Below are 17,017 nucleotides of genomic sequence, written 5' to 3' on the forward strand. Positions count from 1 at the left end.
TATCTTATATATATATCTGACTTGCATGCTCCACTGACAGAGCCAGCCAGGCATACTTGAATATGCTACTGGTATATATTTTTTGTCTGAGAATGTCTTTATTTCAAAACAAAACAAAACAAAACAAAACAAAACATAAAACAGGGCTTCCCAAAGAGGACAATGTCCCAATAGGGAAGAATCACTCTTTCCCCAATTAAAATGATCACATTTTTTTTGTGTGATGCTTAAGATATTACAAATTTCTTTGTTGTTCTTGACTCTCAAGTGTCCTTTCATTCAGGGCAAAATGTGGTTTGCTCAGCCCAAGGATGCTGGTTTTTCATCTATCCACAATATCAATAGTGATTTGGCCAGCCTCTCCATTGTTGGAAACACGATCCCCACTCCTGACCCTGCTATTAAGGAGAAAGCTTTATGTGCTCTGGATACCTTGAATGCAAGTATTGAAAATCAGGGGCAGATTAAGATGTACATCAATGAAGTGTGTCGGGAGACTGTGTCACATTGCTGCAACTCATTTCTGCAGCAGGCCGGATTAAATTTGTTAATAAGCATGACAGTTATTAATAACATGCTTGCCAAGTCCGTTTCAGACTTGAAGTTTCCTTTGATAGCAGAGGGAAGTGGATGTGCTGAGCTTCAGGTTTTGAAACTGTTGATGGTTTGTCCGAAAGCCAGTCTAGGCAGGGGAATTGCTGGGTGCCCAAATGCTGCTCTCATTCATGTCCCTCTTTATGAGGAACGGAAACAGACAGGTTCTCCTGGACACCCTGGCCTCTTAAATGGCCATCTCAAACAGAATGGAACTGAATCTGCCCAAAACCCTTCTGGTGAACACACGCATGTGTTCTCACTCAAAGAATCTGCAGTGGGTGCTGTTGAAGATCCAGTCTTAGCCCATCACCACATCACGGGGTGAAAGTTACACTCGCTAAATCGAGGACCACATTCCTATTGGCCAGGCAGGGGTTCCCACAGGGCTTGGAGTAACTTCTTGGTTTTGCAGTCTGCAGGCAATGTGCATTGTCAGTCACTCCCTTGTGGCCTTCTTCCTGTGGTAAAGGGATCATTCCAGCTGCCAGCTGTGGATACAGAACATCCTATTATAGCATCATGAGGGATGCCCTGCCTGTGGTGGTCTCCCTGTCTAAGCGGGACCATTTTGTGGAGACCAGACACATATCGGAGCTTGTGCTGAAAATGCTTTTGCTGCCGCCTAGGTTGACTTCTTTCTCATTTACTGCTTCTTCTTTGCGAGCTGATGGATGGTGAACCTATTCATCAAAAACGTACACCCCCCTTTTGTGTGCTGTACTGACTTAACCTTACCCACCCAAACCTACCATTTGTATGTATCATCAATAAAGGTTTGTGCTTTGGATTGCAAAGCGAGAGAGGACATGGGACTGCCCTTGAGTTACAGTCTACATGAAGAGGAGTGTAGAAGACAAAATACGCGACTCCATACGACCACCAACCCGCCTAACTAACTGGGGCCTTTGCTCCCTGACAATGCATGTTTTCCGTGCTCCAGGAGGCGGGGTAGAGGTGGGCTGCAGTGACTCCAGGATCAGCCTCAAGAAAGGGCCTGGAGGGCTGGAGGGTGGAGCAGGGAGTGTAGAGGTGGGGCGTTAGTGGAATCAGGATGAGTGTTGGGAGGACTGAAAGAGACAAAAACACTTTTGAAGCGGCGGCACAGTGCTGGCACCTGGAGAAGAGAAAATCCCTCTGACGAAGGTTGTCTTTCCTTGACTGCCAGGCACTAATTGGATGCTCAGTATCCTTGGGGTGTGTGTACACGTCCTTGGGGACCACTGGACAACCCATCCCTGCGCATGTCACGCACTAGTATAGCAGTGATGGTTGCCGCTCTCCGAGTGCCCACTTTGTGTAGTTCCGTCTCTCCTGCAAAGCGGCTGTTAAACCTACCTCCAGGCCCCCTCCCTCCCTTGGGACCCCAAGCCCAGATTCCTGGCAGAGCGAGAAGTGTTGGCCTCTGCTTCCTCTGGGGGAACCTCCTTTCTGCCCTTTCCCTGGTACCTTCGGTGAAACCCAAGAAGGGGCCAGCAGAGCCTTCCATGAACTCCCCATTGGGGTGTAGGGCAGATGTTGAGGGTGTGGCAGGGCAGGGTATGGACTGGTCATGGGAGACATCTACTGTTCGCCTACATCAAGCTTCCTGGCATCCCTAGGAGGAAAGGAGGAACCCAGCCCTGTGCACTGAACCACTCCGTGGATCTGGGCAAGTCACGCTGCCGCCCCTCTCAATACTGCCAGACCCCTCCCAGCAGCACCTTGGCCCCTGCATCACCAAAGCCAGGTTCTCTGACAGCTATTGATGTGTCAAGCGATGGTCCTCTTCCTCAGAGCCCTGGCCAACAGGCTCAACAAGAAGCTTCCTCTGGGCAGAGCGCTTCTGTGCTGGTGCACTCTCCTGGTCTCCCATGGCTCGCTGCTCTGCGGCCCACTGTGCCCTGCACATCAGCACTCTGCGCATGCTCTGCTTTCAGACTGCTCTCCTCTGCACAGAGCACAGTTTTACTTTTTTTCCCTTCTCCCGGAGTTTGGGTTGCAGGTAGATTACAACTCTAAGACTTGTATCCATCCTCCCCGTGCTTCGGCCTGACTAGCAGGCACCGGCACCTGCCAGGTGCCCCAGAATCTTCCAACATGCAATGGAGACACTGCTTCTTCCCAGGCACTGGCACTTGGTTGGCCAGCATGTGACTTGTGGTTGTGACACACGCCCCAGTAGGGCTCACCCAGGAACTCTATTCCTCTGCTGGCTGCTGGGCCCTGCCATGTTGCTTAAGAGTTGCTAATGCGACCACCCCTTTCTCCCAAACCAGCTTCAGGTGGACTGGGCAATCTATTTCCCAAGTAGAATGGCCGTGCAGACAGCGCCCACACCCACTTGTCCCAGTGGAGCCTGCTTGGCCACTGCTGTCTTCATTGACACCCTCATGTCATATCTCTTTAATTTTCTGCACACAGGCTCAGAAAGATTTTCTCTTCCTCCTGGCTTGGGGCCCCAATTAACACATTGCCTCCCTTTCCTCTTTTGCTTGCCAACTCACAGTCGAGTGCTGCAACAGGCACTTGTCCTCATCTCCAAGGCAGGCACTTGGCATTTTTAGGCCACGGCTGACTTCTAACTCAGGGAGGGCCTTGGAGGCTTTCTGCCCATCTCCTGAGCAACTTTCTGTCCCTGGGAAGCCTGTTGGCATCGAAGGGTCTCCATGGTGTGGTTTTGGCCCAACTCAAGAGCCTCCTCTGCGTCTGCTGGCACTGCCCTCCAGAAAACACTCCTTGTGTCTGGAAGCTCAGGCCTCTGGTCTGCCCTTCATCCCTTGGTTGGTTGCTGTGCCAGAGCAGGAGCCCTAGAGGCAGTGGAGGGAACTCAGGAGCATGGCCTGCCACCAGGGGCTGATTAAGACATACAGAGGCTTTCAGCACCAGAAAGACCATAGTGCCCCCTCTCATACCTAATTCAGAATGAAACAGCATGGGACCACCGGGCACCAAACTTGCCTACCTGCCTGCTGCAACTAACAGATTCTTTCTGGGCTTCCCCATGGGAAATATTTGATAAGGTCATCGATGCTTGAGATTGTCACACTCTGTGGGGAAGGGCCCTGCCTTGATGGGGCCCACCCCAGCCTTGCCTGCCTCTTGGCTAAATCTGGAACTGCCCCCACAGACTGCCTTCCCAGCTCCCAAAAAGCCCTGGTTCTGCTTCTTATTCATCTCATGATTACGTCTACATTTGGTGCCTGTGGGTACTGGCTTGCACACTAGCTCCCAGTGCCCTCCCCAGCTTGCTACCTCTCCTGGGAAGTTTGTGATTTGACCTCCCCCCCGCCCCCATTAAGTGGCTCCTGAGGTTGCAGACATCCAGCTTCCCAGCGGATGCCTCCAGTCTCAAAGTCTGCATCCTTCCCCAGGGCCCTATGTGCCACTCTCAAAGCAGTTTCAACCATAATCCCCTCACCTTGATGTGCCACCCACAGATAGGCACAGCCCTCACCAAGTCAATCTCTAAGCCCGCCACAGCACCATTCAGCTTTGAGTTTGAAAAAACTGTGGCTAGTGCTGGACTCAAGGCTCCTTTCCGGGGGCGGGCCACCAGTTGGTCTAAGATGCAGATGGGTGTTACACCACAGTCCAGGACAATCCTGCAGAGGATTGGCCAGTCCCTTGTCTGCTACACATGCGGCATGCATCACCTCACACCCTGTCACTTCCCTCCTCTCTTGCTCTTGGCCTCCTGTTACCTGGAAGGCAGGCTTCTTTTCCCTCGTTGCCTCTTGTTTTTGTGTGTGGCTTAGGATGTCCTCCCTCATGCCCCAATTACAAAGAGTCTCCCATAGGGTTTCCTAATTCCTTCATACTTTTACACTTAAAGGGTCTCACAGATCTATTTGGAAGTTACCTTTGTGAAAGGTAGGAGGTGTGATCCAACTTGACTTCTTTCCCCAAAGGGGTAGCAAATTAACCCAGCACCATTTAGCACTCCATTCTCACGCTGCAGTGTGGCACATATGGGATCTTCATGCACCCAGCCGAGCATCCCCTCTGTGGCTTCCCGGTGGGAATTATGTCCTGAGGCACACCTTTCTCCCAGGAACTCCTAACTGACTCGGGGACCCTCAGCTCACTTGGGGGGGCCACTATGGCAGGTGGTGTGTGGTTTAGCAGGGAGGTTATGTTTTGGTTGCTTGGAGCAGGCCTCCTGTCCCAGGGTTCCTTACTCAGGACATATCTCTGGCTCAAGGAACATACGAACCCGTCCCAGCCTACTTTTTAACAACACGGGGGGAAAGTGGGGACTGGTTTCTTCCCTCACCAAAATTACTTTATTTGTGTGAGAGAAAAGCAAGTTCATTTTCTATGTTTAGACTTGCTGCACTTTGCACATGGTAGTCTTTTGCCACTGTTGAAGTATGCCTATTGTCACATGTTGCATTCATGGCTCAATAGTTTCTCTCAACACTGTCCTTGATTTTTTATTTTTATTGTGGTATATTTCATCAATCTGGAATTTTAACTAGTCTGTTCCTGTCAATTTTTGTATTGAACTGTGATATTTTTTTTTAGGAGTCTTCACATCCCACATTTACTAGAAAGCATTTGCCTATATTTCCTTCTTTTCTTTAATATTTTTTTAGAGAGAGAGGGAGAGAACAAGTGGGTGGGAAGTGCAGAGAGGAGAGGAGAGAGAGAGAGAAAGAGAGAGAGAGAGGAGAGAGAGAAGGAGAGAGAGAGACAGTAGGCTTCCATGCCAGTGTGTAACCTGACACAGGGCTTGATCACACGACCTGGTGGTTATGACCTGGAGCTGAATCAAGAGTCAGATGCTGAACTGACTGAACCCCCCCAGGCACCCTGCCTATATTTCCTTTTAATATAAATACAGTTTTTCTTTTTAGAGTTAAAGAAGAACTTCCTTTAGAGTTAGGTTCTTTTTTTAAACCTATAGTAGCGTATATTTGTAATGTGTGTGTGTTTTTGTACATGTAGTTTGAGGTAGACTTTGTATCTTAATTTTGTGCTAAATGTTGTAATGAGTCTACCACTAATGTCATTCCATCGGGACTCGATCACTGCCAATTTTTTCCCATATCAGAATTAGGCAAGTATGCTCCAAATTCCATGTTTAGAATATGACATGGATTTACATGCATTGTCTCCTTTTGTGGATATTAACAAGCATGTAGTCTTCAGTCAATGGACCTTTGATTCTTTTATCAGTTACTTCACATTAGGCTCAATTGAGTAAATGACGACACACAGAAATGATACATAAGGCGTGTAGCAATAAGTTCCACCCAATTACCATTCACCTTTTTTCCCAAAATCATATCAACGTCTTTCGAGAGAGAATAACATAAATTTAGAGATAATGTGTGTGTGTAATAGCTGTTTACTGTGGAAAATAATGGATTCTGCGTCTACCATCTTGTGAGCAATGAATTGTCCAAAGTATGGCTGTAAGGTACACACTGAGAATTTAAAGATTTTAAGACAACCATTGAAGTTTATAATAAGCTTTCGCTGCTCTCACACGCTCTCAATCAGGAAGAGAGAGATAGATAGATAAAGCGCCTCACATGTCCCTGCTCATGTTGCAGTGTAACGCGACACAATGGGATCGCCCACTCGCACGCGCGCCTCGCTCTCTCTAATCCTCATTGTCCTTCAGTTGAAGCAGCATATGTGATCTTGGGATTGCTCACTTAGTAATCGCGACCATAGAAGATGCGCTGCTCTGGTGACTGAAGGAGTGCATCGCGCGCGCTCGCGCGCTCGCTCCTCTCCGCTTCGCTACTTACTGTTTTAAAGTAATAGAGAGGTAGGCTTGTGTGTGTGTGTGTTGTCTGGTGGTGGGTCCTCACTGCACTGGTTCACATCAATGTCCTTCTGCTTCTGGAAAACTTGTTGAAGATAATGGTGATAGGCCATTGATAGTGATAGCACAGATGATGCATGTGCTGGCGATAAGCTTCCTGGCCAAGGTGACTCGGTGGTTGTCTCCATAGCCCCTAGTAGTCATGCTGATGGTGGCCCACCACCAACAAATAGGGATGCTGGTGAGGCTGGAGATGTGGTCATCTTTCTCCACAGAGTAGATAAGCACAGAAAAAACGGAAATGCCCACAGAGAGAAAGAGAAGCAACAGCCTAACTTCATGGTAGCTGTGTCTCTATGTGATATCTAGAGAACAAAGTCCTACTGAGTGCTGGGCAAGCTTGAGAATTTGGAAAATCCTTATAAGCCTGAAGATCTGGACCACCATGCCCATGTTCTCAATGTCCTCGCTCTCTTCCTCCTTGGTGTCTACAGTCAAGGTGGCATAGAAGGGAATAATGAAGATGAAGTCAATGATATTCAGAGGGTTTTTCCAGAATTTCTTTTGAAAGGGAGAAACAAGCAGCCAGATGGCAAGCTTGCAGGTGAACCAAGTGATGCATGCAATCTCCAAGCCTTCCAGCACGGGGTCATCTACCTCTCCATCCTCATTCTGGAACTCTGATATACTGTGGACACACATGGCCACAACAGAGGCCAGCACCACACTCAAGGAGGTGATGGCAATCAATGAGCTTGGCAGACGGGCAGTAGGCTGGATTTTCCATTCAAATCCAGATCTTCTTCTGTAGTTGACCAAATTGCAGCTTATCAAACTTCTCCAGCTCCTTCTCAGAGAAAAGTCTTCAGAAGAGCCTGTACTCACATCATTGCTTTTCATGTCCCAATCTTTCTCATAGTTTTCTTCCTTGCCTTCCTAGTAGCCCTTACTGCAACAGAAAAAACCCCCACACAGCTCCTCCATGACATGTAGCTTACCCGTGTAATAAAAATTCAAAACATATCTGAACAAGGAGGGGTTCAGTTCAAAATAGTACTCCTTATCAGCATCACTCACTGTAGTCTCACAGCTCCAGAATGGCCTCTTCTGAGTGAGAGGTGAGCAGCTTTCTGAGTCTGGTGTGAGGAAACCACGGGAGGGTGCCTTTGGTTGATGCACTTCTTAGAGCCTCCCTCGTTCAAGTTGACAAGTCCCTCCTCTTGTCCAAGATGATGCAAAAACTAATCAAATACCATGGTGGATAGAGGAGGCAGGGAGCTGGATGTGAAGGGAGATGAGGAAGTTCACACTGCACCCTTGTGTTAGATGTCACACTCTCTGCCCTCGTCCCATCCAGTGGAATGTCCATCATCATCTAAGAAGCTCTGCCCTTCTTCCCTCACAGAATGTGTGGTGCACACAGGCATTTAGTGGCCAAAAGGAAGAAAATAATCGTGTTCTCCGGTTATACCAGCTGAAGCAATTGCTAGGAAATCAATCTTACAGATTTGAGTGGGATAAGATCCATCCCACAATGGCTTCCTTTGTCATTCGGTTAGTGATTCATACGCTTCTTCTGTTTCCCGTGTCTGCTTTGTTGGACAACACACTTCCTGGAACTGCAGGAGTCCAGACAACTCAGGATCCGCGCTCTGTGATGCCTGCTGCCCACGGCTGGGGGATCGGCCTCATGGTGCAGCGAGGAAAGCAGGGTGTGGTTGCCTAGATCTGTCGGTCTGTCTATGTCAGAATCCAATTTTTAATGTTTTAACGTGAACATTGCATAAGTATATGGGTTAATCATTGGCAAGAGTTGGCATCTTTATAATTTTCCCATCTAGGCACATTTATTTAAATCCTCATTTTCTTTAGTGAAGTTTTCTTTATAATCATCTTTCCCATTTCTTTTTGGGTTTTATTCCTATGTATTTGTCTGGTTTTGTTCGCTTGTGAAGAGGGATGGTGAATCAGGCATTTCCTTCTCCTACCCATGCTATTCTCCCTTCACTCATCTGTTCTTTTCCATCGTGCCACACACTAGATTTATGTGTGGGGTCTGAATGCTGGATTTGGAACAGCAATAACAAAGGAGAATGATCAAGTGCTTCACCATAGTTACTCCTAAAGAGGAAGGAAAAGGAAAAGGACAAGAATTAAGTCCTATTGTTCCACAAATGCTCTTTTCCAGGAACTCTCCCTATAGACCCTTTCATTATTTTTTATTTATTTATTTATTTTTTTTTTTTTACACTTTTATATTCTCTTGCTCCCTCTTCCCTGGAGTGGAGTAGTTCAAACTGGTTATTCTGGCTTATTCAATCATGGTTTTGTTTTGTTTTGTTTTGTTTTTTTTCAATCCTGGCAAGGTCTCCATTAAGTTTAACCATGTTCTTTGTTCTTGGATATATCGATATGGGATGATTTTGAAGGAAGGAAAGGTATTGTAATTTAGCCAAACTTAAAATTGATTGCTATGAGTTTTATAAATTAGCATTGACAAGTCTAAGTTTCTCTTTTTTCAAGTTTACTTGTGTATTTTGAGAGAGGAGAGGAGAGAAGAGAGAGGAGCACACATGAGCAGTGGGGGGAGGGGTAGAGGAGAGAATCCCCAAGCAGGTTCTACTGGTCAGCACAGAGCCTGATGATGGATTGATCTCAGGGACCTGTGGATGATCGTGTCCAGAGCAGTGAATCAAGGTCAGACACTTTACCTACTGAGCCTACCCAGGCGTCTGGAGAACTCTGGTTCTTGTATTTTTCTTTTTATTAAAATTTTTAACATTTATGTATTTTTGAGAGGACAGAGAGAGACAGAGCTTGGCAGGGGAGGGAAAGGAGAGAGGGAGATCAGATTCCAAGGCAGGCTCCAGGCTCTGAAGTTGTCAGCACAGAGCCCATTCAGGGCTTGAACTCATGAACTGTGAGATCATGACCTAAGCTGAAGTTCGGGACACTTAACTCCAACTGAGCCACCCAGGAGCCCTGAGAACTCCATTTCCTGAGCATGGTACAGGCAGTAGCTTGCTTCTCTTGGTGTGAAGTTGTAACCCTAAGTAGTCTTAATGGTGAATGAGCTATATGAGAACATTATTTACAGGGGGAATTATATATAGTTTAGTTAAATATTTTTATAATATTGTCAAGTTTTACTTGCTAAAGGGACTGCACCAGACCAAGGTTAAGAATAAGCATGGATGCAGGGGACCAAGTGGGCAACATATAGGACACTGCCCTATATGTTTGCCTCAGTCCTCAGGGGCTAGAACAAGGAATGCTGTATGTAGAGAAAGGAAGCTCTACAAACCATATATCATGCATCTCACATAACATGATATCCACAAGACTGTGCAAAGACAGGCCAACCAATTCTTCGCATTTCATCTTAAATTTAAATTTAATTTATTAAAAAAATCAGTCACATACTAGTGGTTCAAAGTTTAAAAGATAACAAAGAATATGCATTAAAAATCTCCTTCCCGGGGCACCTGGGGGGCTCAGGTGGTTGAGCATCCAACTTCTGCTTAGGTCATGATCTGGTGGTTCATGAGTTAGAGCCCTGCATCGGACTCACTACTGTCAGCCTGTCAGCACAGAGACCCACTTCAGATCTCTGTCCCCTCTCTCTGACCTCCTCTGCTTGTGCTCCCAAAATAATAAATAAATATTAAAAAAATCTCTTTCCACCCTCTCTGTCACCATTACCAGTAATTGTTTACCAGATTCTTGTGCACATTCTAGAGAAAACATATATGTATATGCATACATATAATCACATATAATCACACACATATAATCTTGTAAATCCTTTGATATCACTACTACATATACCTAAGTTATAACTGAATATTACTTTATTGCAATAAATATGTCATAATTATTTTGTCCTGTTTTATATGTGTGGATATTTAGTGTTTTACTCCCAAATTTATTATATGTAAAATAATTGATTAAATGCTAATATTATTTCCTATCTTTCCTTTTCCTTCTCTCTTTTCCTCTTTTTATACACCAAATTTGGGTGATTAATTTATATTTCTGCGGTGTTTCCTTTGTCATACTGTTACTATACTTGAACAACTTGATTGCCGTGTTTATTTCCTTAGCTGGTAACTTTTGTCTGCAGCTACTATAAGATAGAAAACAATATTATTCTATAATACCTCCACACTTCTTTTTCATTTCCTCTCCCAGTTTTCTGTTAAGTTTTAATTTTCTTATCCATCTGGGTTACCACCATTTACATTTTTTTCAGATGAATTTTCCTTCTCTACCATGCATTTTTCAGGTCCTATATATATATAATATATACCACACACACACATTTATATTTATATATTTATATATATATATATATATAAAACAATTGATTTAGTGACTATGCAAATATTTATTCAAAGGGAGATATATTACATGGTTATTTGAATACCATTATTTTGGTAATAACTTGAGCCATTTAAACTACCTTTCCCTTCACTTCAAGATCATCCATATTCGATATATCCAAGAACAAAGAACATGGTTAAACTTAATGGAGACCTTGCCAGGATTGAAAAAAAACAAAACAAAACAAAACAAAACCATGATTGAATAAGCCAGAATAACCAGTTTGAACTACTCCACTCCAGGGAAGAGGGAGCAAGAGAATATAAAAGTGTAAAAAAAAAAAAGTAAATAAATAAATAAAAAATAATGAAAGGGTCTATAGGGAGAGTTCCTGGAAAAGAGCATTTGTGGAACAATAGGACTTAATTCTTGTCCTTTTCCTTTTCCTTCCTCTTTAGGAGTAACTATGGTGAAGCACTTGATCATTCTCCTTTGTTATTGCTGTTCCAAAAGCAGCAGACACCACACATATATCTAGTGTGTTGGCACATGGAATAAGAACAGTGGAGTTGAAGGAGAATAGCATTGTAGGAGAAGGTAAATGCCTATTCACCATGCCTATTCACAAGCGAACAAAACCAGACAAATACATAGGAATAAAACCCAAAAAGAAATGGGAAAGATGATTATAAAGAAAACTTCACTAAAGAAAATGAGGATTTAAATAAATGTGCCTAGATGGGAAAATTATAAAGATGCCAACTCTTGCCAATGATTAACCCATAAACTTAGTGCAATTTCACTTAAAACATTAAAAATTGGATTCTGCATAGACAGACAGACAGATCTAGGCAAGCCACCCTGCTTTCCTCGCTGCACCATGAGGCCTGATCCCCACAGCCGTGGGCAGGCAGCATCACAGAGCTGAGTGATCCTGAGTTGTCTGGACTCCTGCAGTTCCCAGGACAGTGTGTGCCACAAAGCAGACACGGGAAACAGAAGAAGCTTATGATCCTACAGATGACAAAGAAGCCCATTGGTGGAGGATCTTATCCCACTCAAATCTGTAAGATTGATTTCCTAGCAATTGCTTCAGCTGGTATAACCGGAGAACACGATTATTTTCTTCCTTTTGGCCACTAAATGCCTGTGTGCACCACACATTCTGTGAGGGAAGAAGGGCAGAGCTTCTTAGATGATGATGGACATTCCACTGGATGGGACGAGGGCAGAGAGTGTGACATCTAACACAAGGGTGCAGTGTGAACTTCCTCATCTCCCTTCACATCCAGCTCCCTGCCTCCTCTATCCACCATGGTATTTGATTAGTTTTTGCATCATCTTGGACAAGAGGAGGGACTTGTCAACTTGAACGAGGGAGGCTCTAAGAAGTGCATCAACCAAAGGCACCCTCCCGTGGTTTCCTCACACCAGACTCAGAAAGCTGCTCACCTCTCACTCAGAAGAGGCCATTCTGGAGCTGTGAGACTACAGTGAGTGATGCTGATAAGGAGTACTATTTTGAACTGAACCCCTCCTTGTTCAGATATGTTTTGAATTTTTATTACACGGGTAAGCTACATGTCATGGAGGAGCTGTGTGGGGGTTTTTTCTGTTGCAGTAAGGGCTACTAGGAAGGCAAGGAAGAAAACTATGAGAAAGATTGGGACATGAAAAGCAATGATGTGAGTACAGGCTCTTCTGAAGACTTTTCTCTGAGAAGGAGCTGGAGAAGTTTGATAAGCTGCAATTTGGTCAACTACAGAAGAAGATCTGGATTTGAATGGAAAATCCAGCCTACTGCCCGTCTGCCAAGCTCATTGATTGCCATCACCTCCTTGAGTGTGGTGCTGGCCTCTGTTGTGGCCATGTGTGTCCACAGTATATCAGAGTTCCAGAATGAGGATGGAGAGGTAGATGACCCCGTGCTGGAAGGCTTGGAGATTGCATGCATCACTTGGTTCACCTGCAAGCTTGCCATCTGGCTGCTTGTTTCTCCCTTTCAAAAGAAATTCTGGAAAAACCCTCTGAATATCATTGACTTCATCTTCATTATTCCCTTCTATGCCACCTTGACTGTAGACACCAAGGAGGAAGAGAGCGAGGACATTGAGAACATGGGCATGGTGGTCCAGATCTTCAGGCTTATAAGGATTTTCCAAATTCTCAAGCTTGCCCAGCACTCAGTAGGACTTTGTTCTCTAGATATCACATAGAGACACAGCTACCATGAAGTTAGGCTGTTGCTTCTCTTTCTCTCTGTGGGCATTTCCGTTTTTTCTGTGCTTATCTACTCTGTGGAGAAAGATGACCACATCTCCAGCCTCACCAGCATCCCTATTTGTTGATGGTGGGCCACCATCAGCATGACTACTAGGGGCTATGGAGACAACCACCGAGTCACCTTGGCCAGGAAGCTTATCGCCAGCACATGCATCATCTGTGCTATCACTATCAATGGCCTATCACCATTATCTTCAACAAGTTTTCCAGAAGCAGAAGGACATTGATGTGAACCAGTGCAGTGAGGACCCACCAGAGACATGTCACAAGCTACCTTACTTTAACAGTAGAGATATTTATGCACAACAGATGCACTCCTTCATCACCAGTCTATCTTCTATGGGAATTGTGGTGAGCAATCCCAAGTCTACATATGCTTCAAGCACTGAAGACAATGAGGATGTTTATAACATGGCATCCTTGGGGAATTACACTGCAACATGAGCAGGGACATTTGTGCCTTTATCTTGCATTCTTTCCTGATGTTAGGTTAACACAGCTTTATAAACTTCAATGGGTTCGTTAAAATCATTAAATTCTCAGTGTGTACCTTACAGCCATACTTGGACATTCATTGCTCCAAGATGGTAGAATGTTCTTTATTTTTCCACAGTAAAATGAATTAAGTGCCTTGTTCTAAAATTTATGTTTTACAAGAAAGAGTTGTGATATGATTTTGGGAAAAAAGGTGAATGGTATTGGGTGGAACTTATTGCTACGCCTTATGTATCATTCTGTGTTCGTCATTTACTCAATTGAGCTAAGTGTGAATTACTGATAAGAAGAATCAAAGGTCCAGTGACTGAAGACTACATGCTTGTTAAGATCCACAAAAGGAGACAATGCATGTAAATCCATGTTCATATTCTAAACATGGGAATTTGGAGCATACTTGCCTAATTCTGTATGGGAAAAAATTGGATTCTGCAATGAATGACATTAGTGTAACTCATTATACATTTAGAGAAAATTAAGATACAAAGTCTACCTCAAACTACATGTACAAAAACACACACACATTACAAATATACGCTACTAGTAGGTTAAAAAAAGAACCTAACTCTAAAGAAGTTCTTTCTTTAACTCTAAAAAGAAAAACTGTATTTATATTAAAAGGAAATATAGGCAGGGTGCCTGGGGGGGTTCAGTCAGTTCAGCATCTGACTCTTGATTTCAGCTCAGGTCATAACCACCAGGTCGTGTGATCAAGCCCTGTGTCAGGTTACACACTGGGCATGGAAGCCTACTTCTCTCTCTCTCTCTCTCTCTCTCTCTCTCTCTCTCTCTCTCTCTTTCTCTCTCTCTCTCCTCTCTCTCTGCCACTCCACCCCACTTGTTCTCTCCCTCTCTCTCTAAAAAAATATTAAAGAAAAGAAGGAAATATAGGCAAATGCTTTCTAGTAAATGTGGGATGTGAAGACTCCTAAAAAAAAATATCACAGTTCAATACAAAAATTGACAGGAACAGACTAGTTAAAATTCCAGATTGATGAAATATACCACAATAAAAATAAAAAATCAAGGACAGTGTTGAGAGAAACTATTGAGCCATGAATGCAACATGTGACAATAGGCATACTTCAACAGTGGCAAAAGACTACCATGTGCAAAGTGCAGCAAGTCTAAACATAGAAAATGAACTTGCTTTTCTCTCACACAAATAAAGTAATTTTGGTGAGGGAAGAAACCAGTCCCCACTTTCCCGTGTTGTTAAAGTAGGCTGGGGGACGGGGTTCGTATGTTTCCTGTGAGCCAGGATATGTCCTGAGAAGGAACCTGGGACAGAGGCCTGCTCACAAGCACCAATACATACCTCCCTGCTAACACACACACCACCTGCCATAGGGCCCCCCAGTGAGCTGAGGGTCCCCGAGTCAGTTAGGAGTTCCTGGGAGAAAGGTGTGCCTCAGGACATAATTCCCACCGGGAAGCCACAGAGGGGATGCTCGGCTGGGTGCATGAAGATCCCATATGTGCCACACTGCAGCGTGAGAATGGAGTGCTAAATGGTGCTGGGTTAATTTGCTACCCCTTTGGGGAAAGAAGTCAAGTTGGATCACACCTCCTACCTTTCACAAAGGTAACTTCCAAATAGATCTGTGAGACCCTTTAAGTGTAAAAGTATGAAGGAATTAGGAAACCCTATGGGAGACTCTTTGTAATTGGGGCATGAGGGAGGACATCCTAAGCCACACACAAAAACAAGAGGCAACGAGGGAAAAGAAGCCTGCCTTCCAGGTAACAGGAGGCCAAGAGCAAGAGAGGAGGGAAGTGACAGGGTGTGAGGTGATGCATGCCGCATGTGTAGCAGACAAGGGACTGGCCAATCCTCTGCAGGATTGTCCTGGACTGTGGTGTAACACCCATCTGCATCTTAGACCAACTGGTGGCCCGCCCCCGGAAAGGAGCCTGGAGCCAGCACTAGCCACAGTTGTCAAACTCTAAGCTGAATGGTGCTGTGGCGGCTTAGAGATTGACTTGGTGAGGGCTGTGCCTATCTGTGGGTGGCACATCAAGGTGAGGGGATTATGGTTGAAACTGCTTTGAGAGTGGCACATAGGGCCCTGGGGAAGGATGCAGACTTTGAGACTGGAGGCATCCGCTGGGAAGCTGGATGTCTGCAACCTCAGGAGCCACTTAATGGGGGCGGGGGGGAGGTCAAATCACAAACTTCCCAGGAGAGGTAGCAAGCTGGGGAGGGCACTGGGAGCTAGTGTGCAAGCCAGTACCCACAGGCACCAAATGTAGACGTAATCATGAGATGAATAAGAAGCAGAACCAGGGCTTTTTGGGAGCTGGGAAGGCAGTCTGTGGGGGCAGTTCCAGATTTAGCCAAGAGGCAGGCAAGGCTGGGGTGGGCCCCATCAAGGCAGGGCCCTTCCCCACAGAGTGTGACAATCTCAAGCATCGATGACCTTATCAAATATTTCCCATGGGGAAGCCCAGAAAGAATCTGTTAGTTGCAGCAGGCAGGTAGGCAAGTTTGGTGCCCGGTGGTCCCATGCTGTTTCATTCTGAATTAGGTATGAGAGGGGGCACTATGGTCTTTCTGGTGCTGAAAGCCTCTGTATGTCTTAATCAGGCCCTGAGTGGCAGGCATGCTCCTGAGTTCCCTCCACTGCCTCTAGGGCTCCTGCTCTGGCACAGCAACCAACCAAGGGATGAAGGGCAGACCAGAGGCCTGAGCTTCCAGACACAAGGAGTGTTTTCTGGAGGGCAGTGCCAGCAGACGCAGAGGAGGCTCTTGAGTTGGGCCAAAACCACACCATGGAGACCCTTCGATGCCAACAGGCTTCCCAGGGACAGAAAGTTGCTCAGGAGATGGGCAGAAAGCCTCCAAGGCCCTCCCTGAGTTAGAAGTCAGCCGTGGCCTAAAAATGCCAAGTGCCTGCCTTGGAGATGGAGGACAAGTGCCTGTGGCAGCACTCGACTGTTGATTTGGCAAAGCAAAGAGGAGAAGGGAGGCATGTGTTAACTTGGGGCCCCAAGCCAGGAGGAAGGAGAAAATCTTTTCTGCCTTTGTGCTGAAATTAAAGAGAATGAGCATGAGGGTGTCAATGAAGACAGCATTGGCCAAGCAGGCTCCACTGGGACAAGTGGGTGTGGGCGCTGTCTGCACGGCCATTCTACTTGGGAAATAGATTGCCCAGTCCACCTGAAGCTGGTTTGGGAGAAAGGGGTGGTCGCATTAGCAACTCTTAAGCAACATGGCAGGGCCCAGCAGCCAGCAGAGGAATAGAGTTCCTGGGGGGTGAGCCCTACTGGGGCGTGGTGTCACAAACCACAAGTCACATGCTGGCCATCCAAGGTGCCAGTGCCTGGGAAGAAGCAGTGTCTCCATTGCATGTTGGAAGATTCTGGGGCACCTGGCAGGTGCCGGTGCCTGCTAGTCAGGCCGAAGCACGGGGAGGATGGATACAAGTCTTAGAGTTGTAATCTACCTGCAACCCAAACTCCGGGAGAAGGGAAAAAAAGTAAAACTGTGCTCTGTGCAGAGGAGAGCAGTCTGAAAGCAGAGCATGCGCAGAGTGCTGATGTGCAGGGCACAGTGGCCCAGAG

At 45.6% G+C, this 17,017-nt stretch overlaps 2 pseudogenes; one reads left to right on the forward strand and one right to left on the reverse strand.

Moving 5' to 3' along the window:
• Positions 1-6,339: 6,339 nt before the first annotated feature.
• Positions 6,340-7,608, reverse strand: LOC106989711 (potassium voltage-gated channel subfamily S member 3-like; annotated as a pseudogene).
• A 3,450-nt stretch (positions 7,609-11,058) lies between these two features.
• LOC113597520 (potassium voltage-gated channel subfamily S member 3-like) lies at positions 11,059-14,095 on the forward strand (annotated as a pseudogene).
• The last annotated feature ends 2,922 nt before the right edge of the window (positions 14,096-17,017 follow it).

The sequence above is a fragment of the Acinonyx jubatus genome, chromosome X (assembly GCF_027475565.1).
Source record: "Acinonyx jubatus isolate Ajub_Pintada_27869175 chromosome X, VMU_Ajub_asm_v1.0, whole genome shotgun sequence".
NCBI classification, from domain to species: Eukaryota; Metazoa; Chordata; class Mammalia; order Carnivora; family Felidae; genus Acinonyx; species Acinonyx jubatus.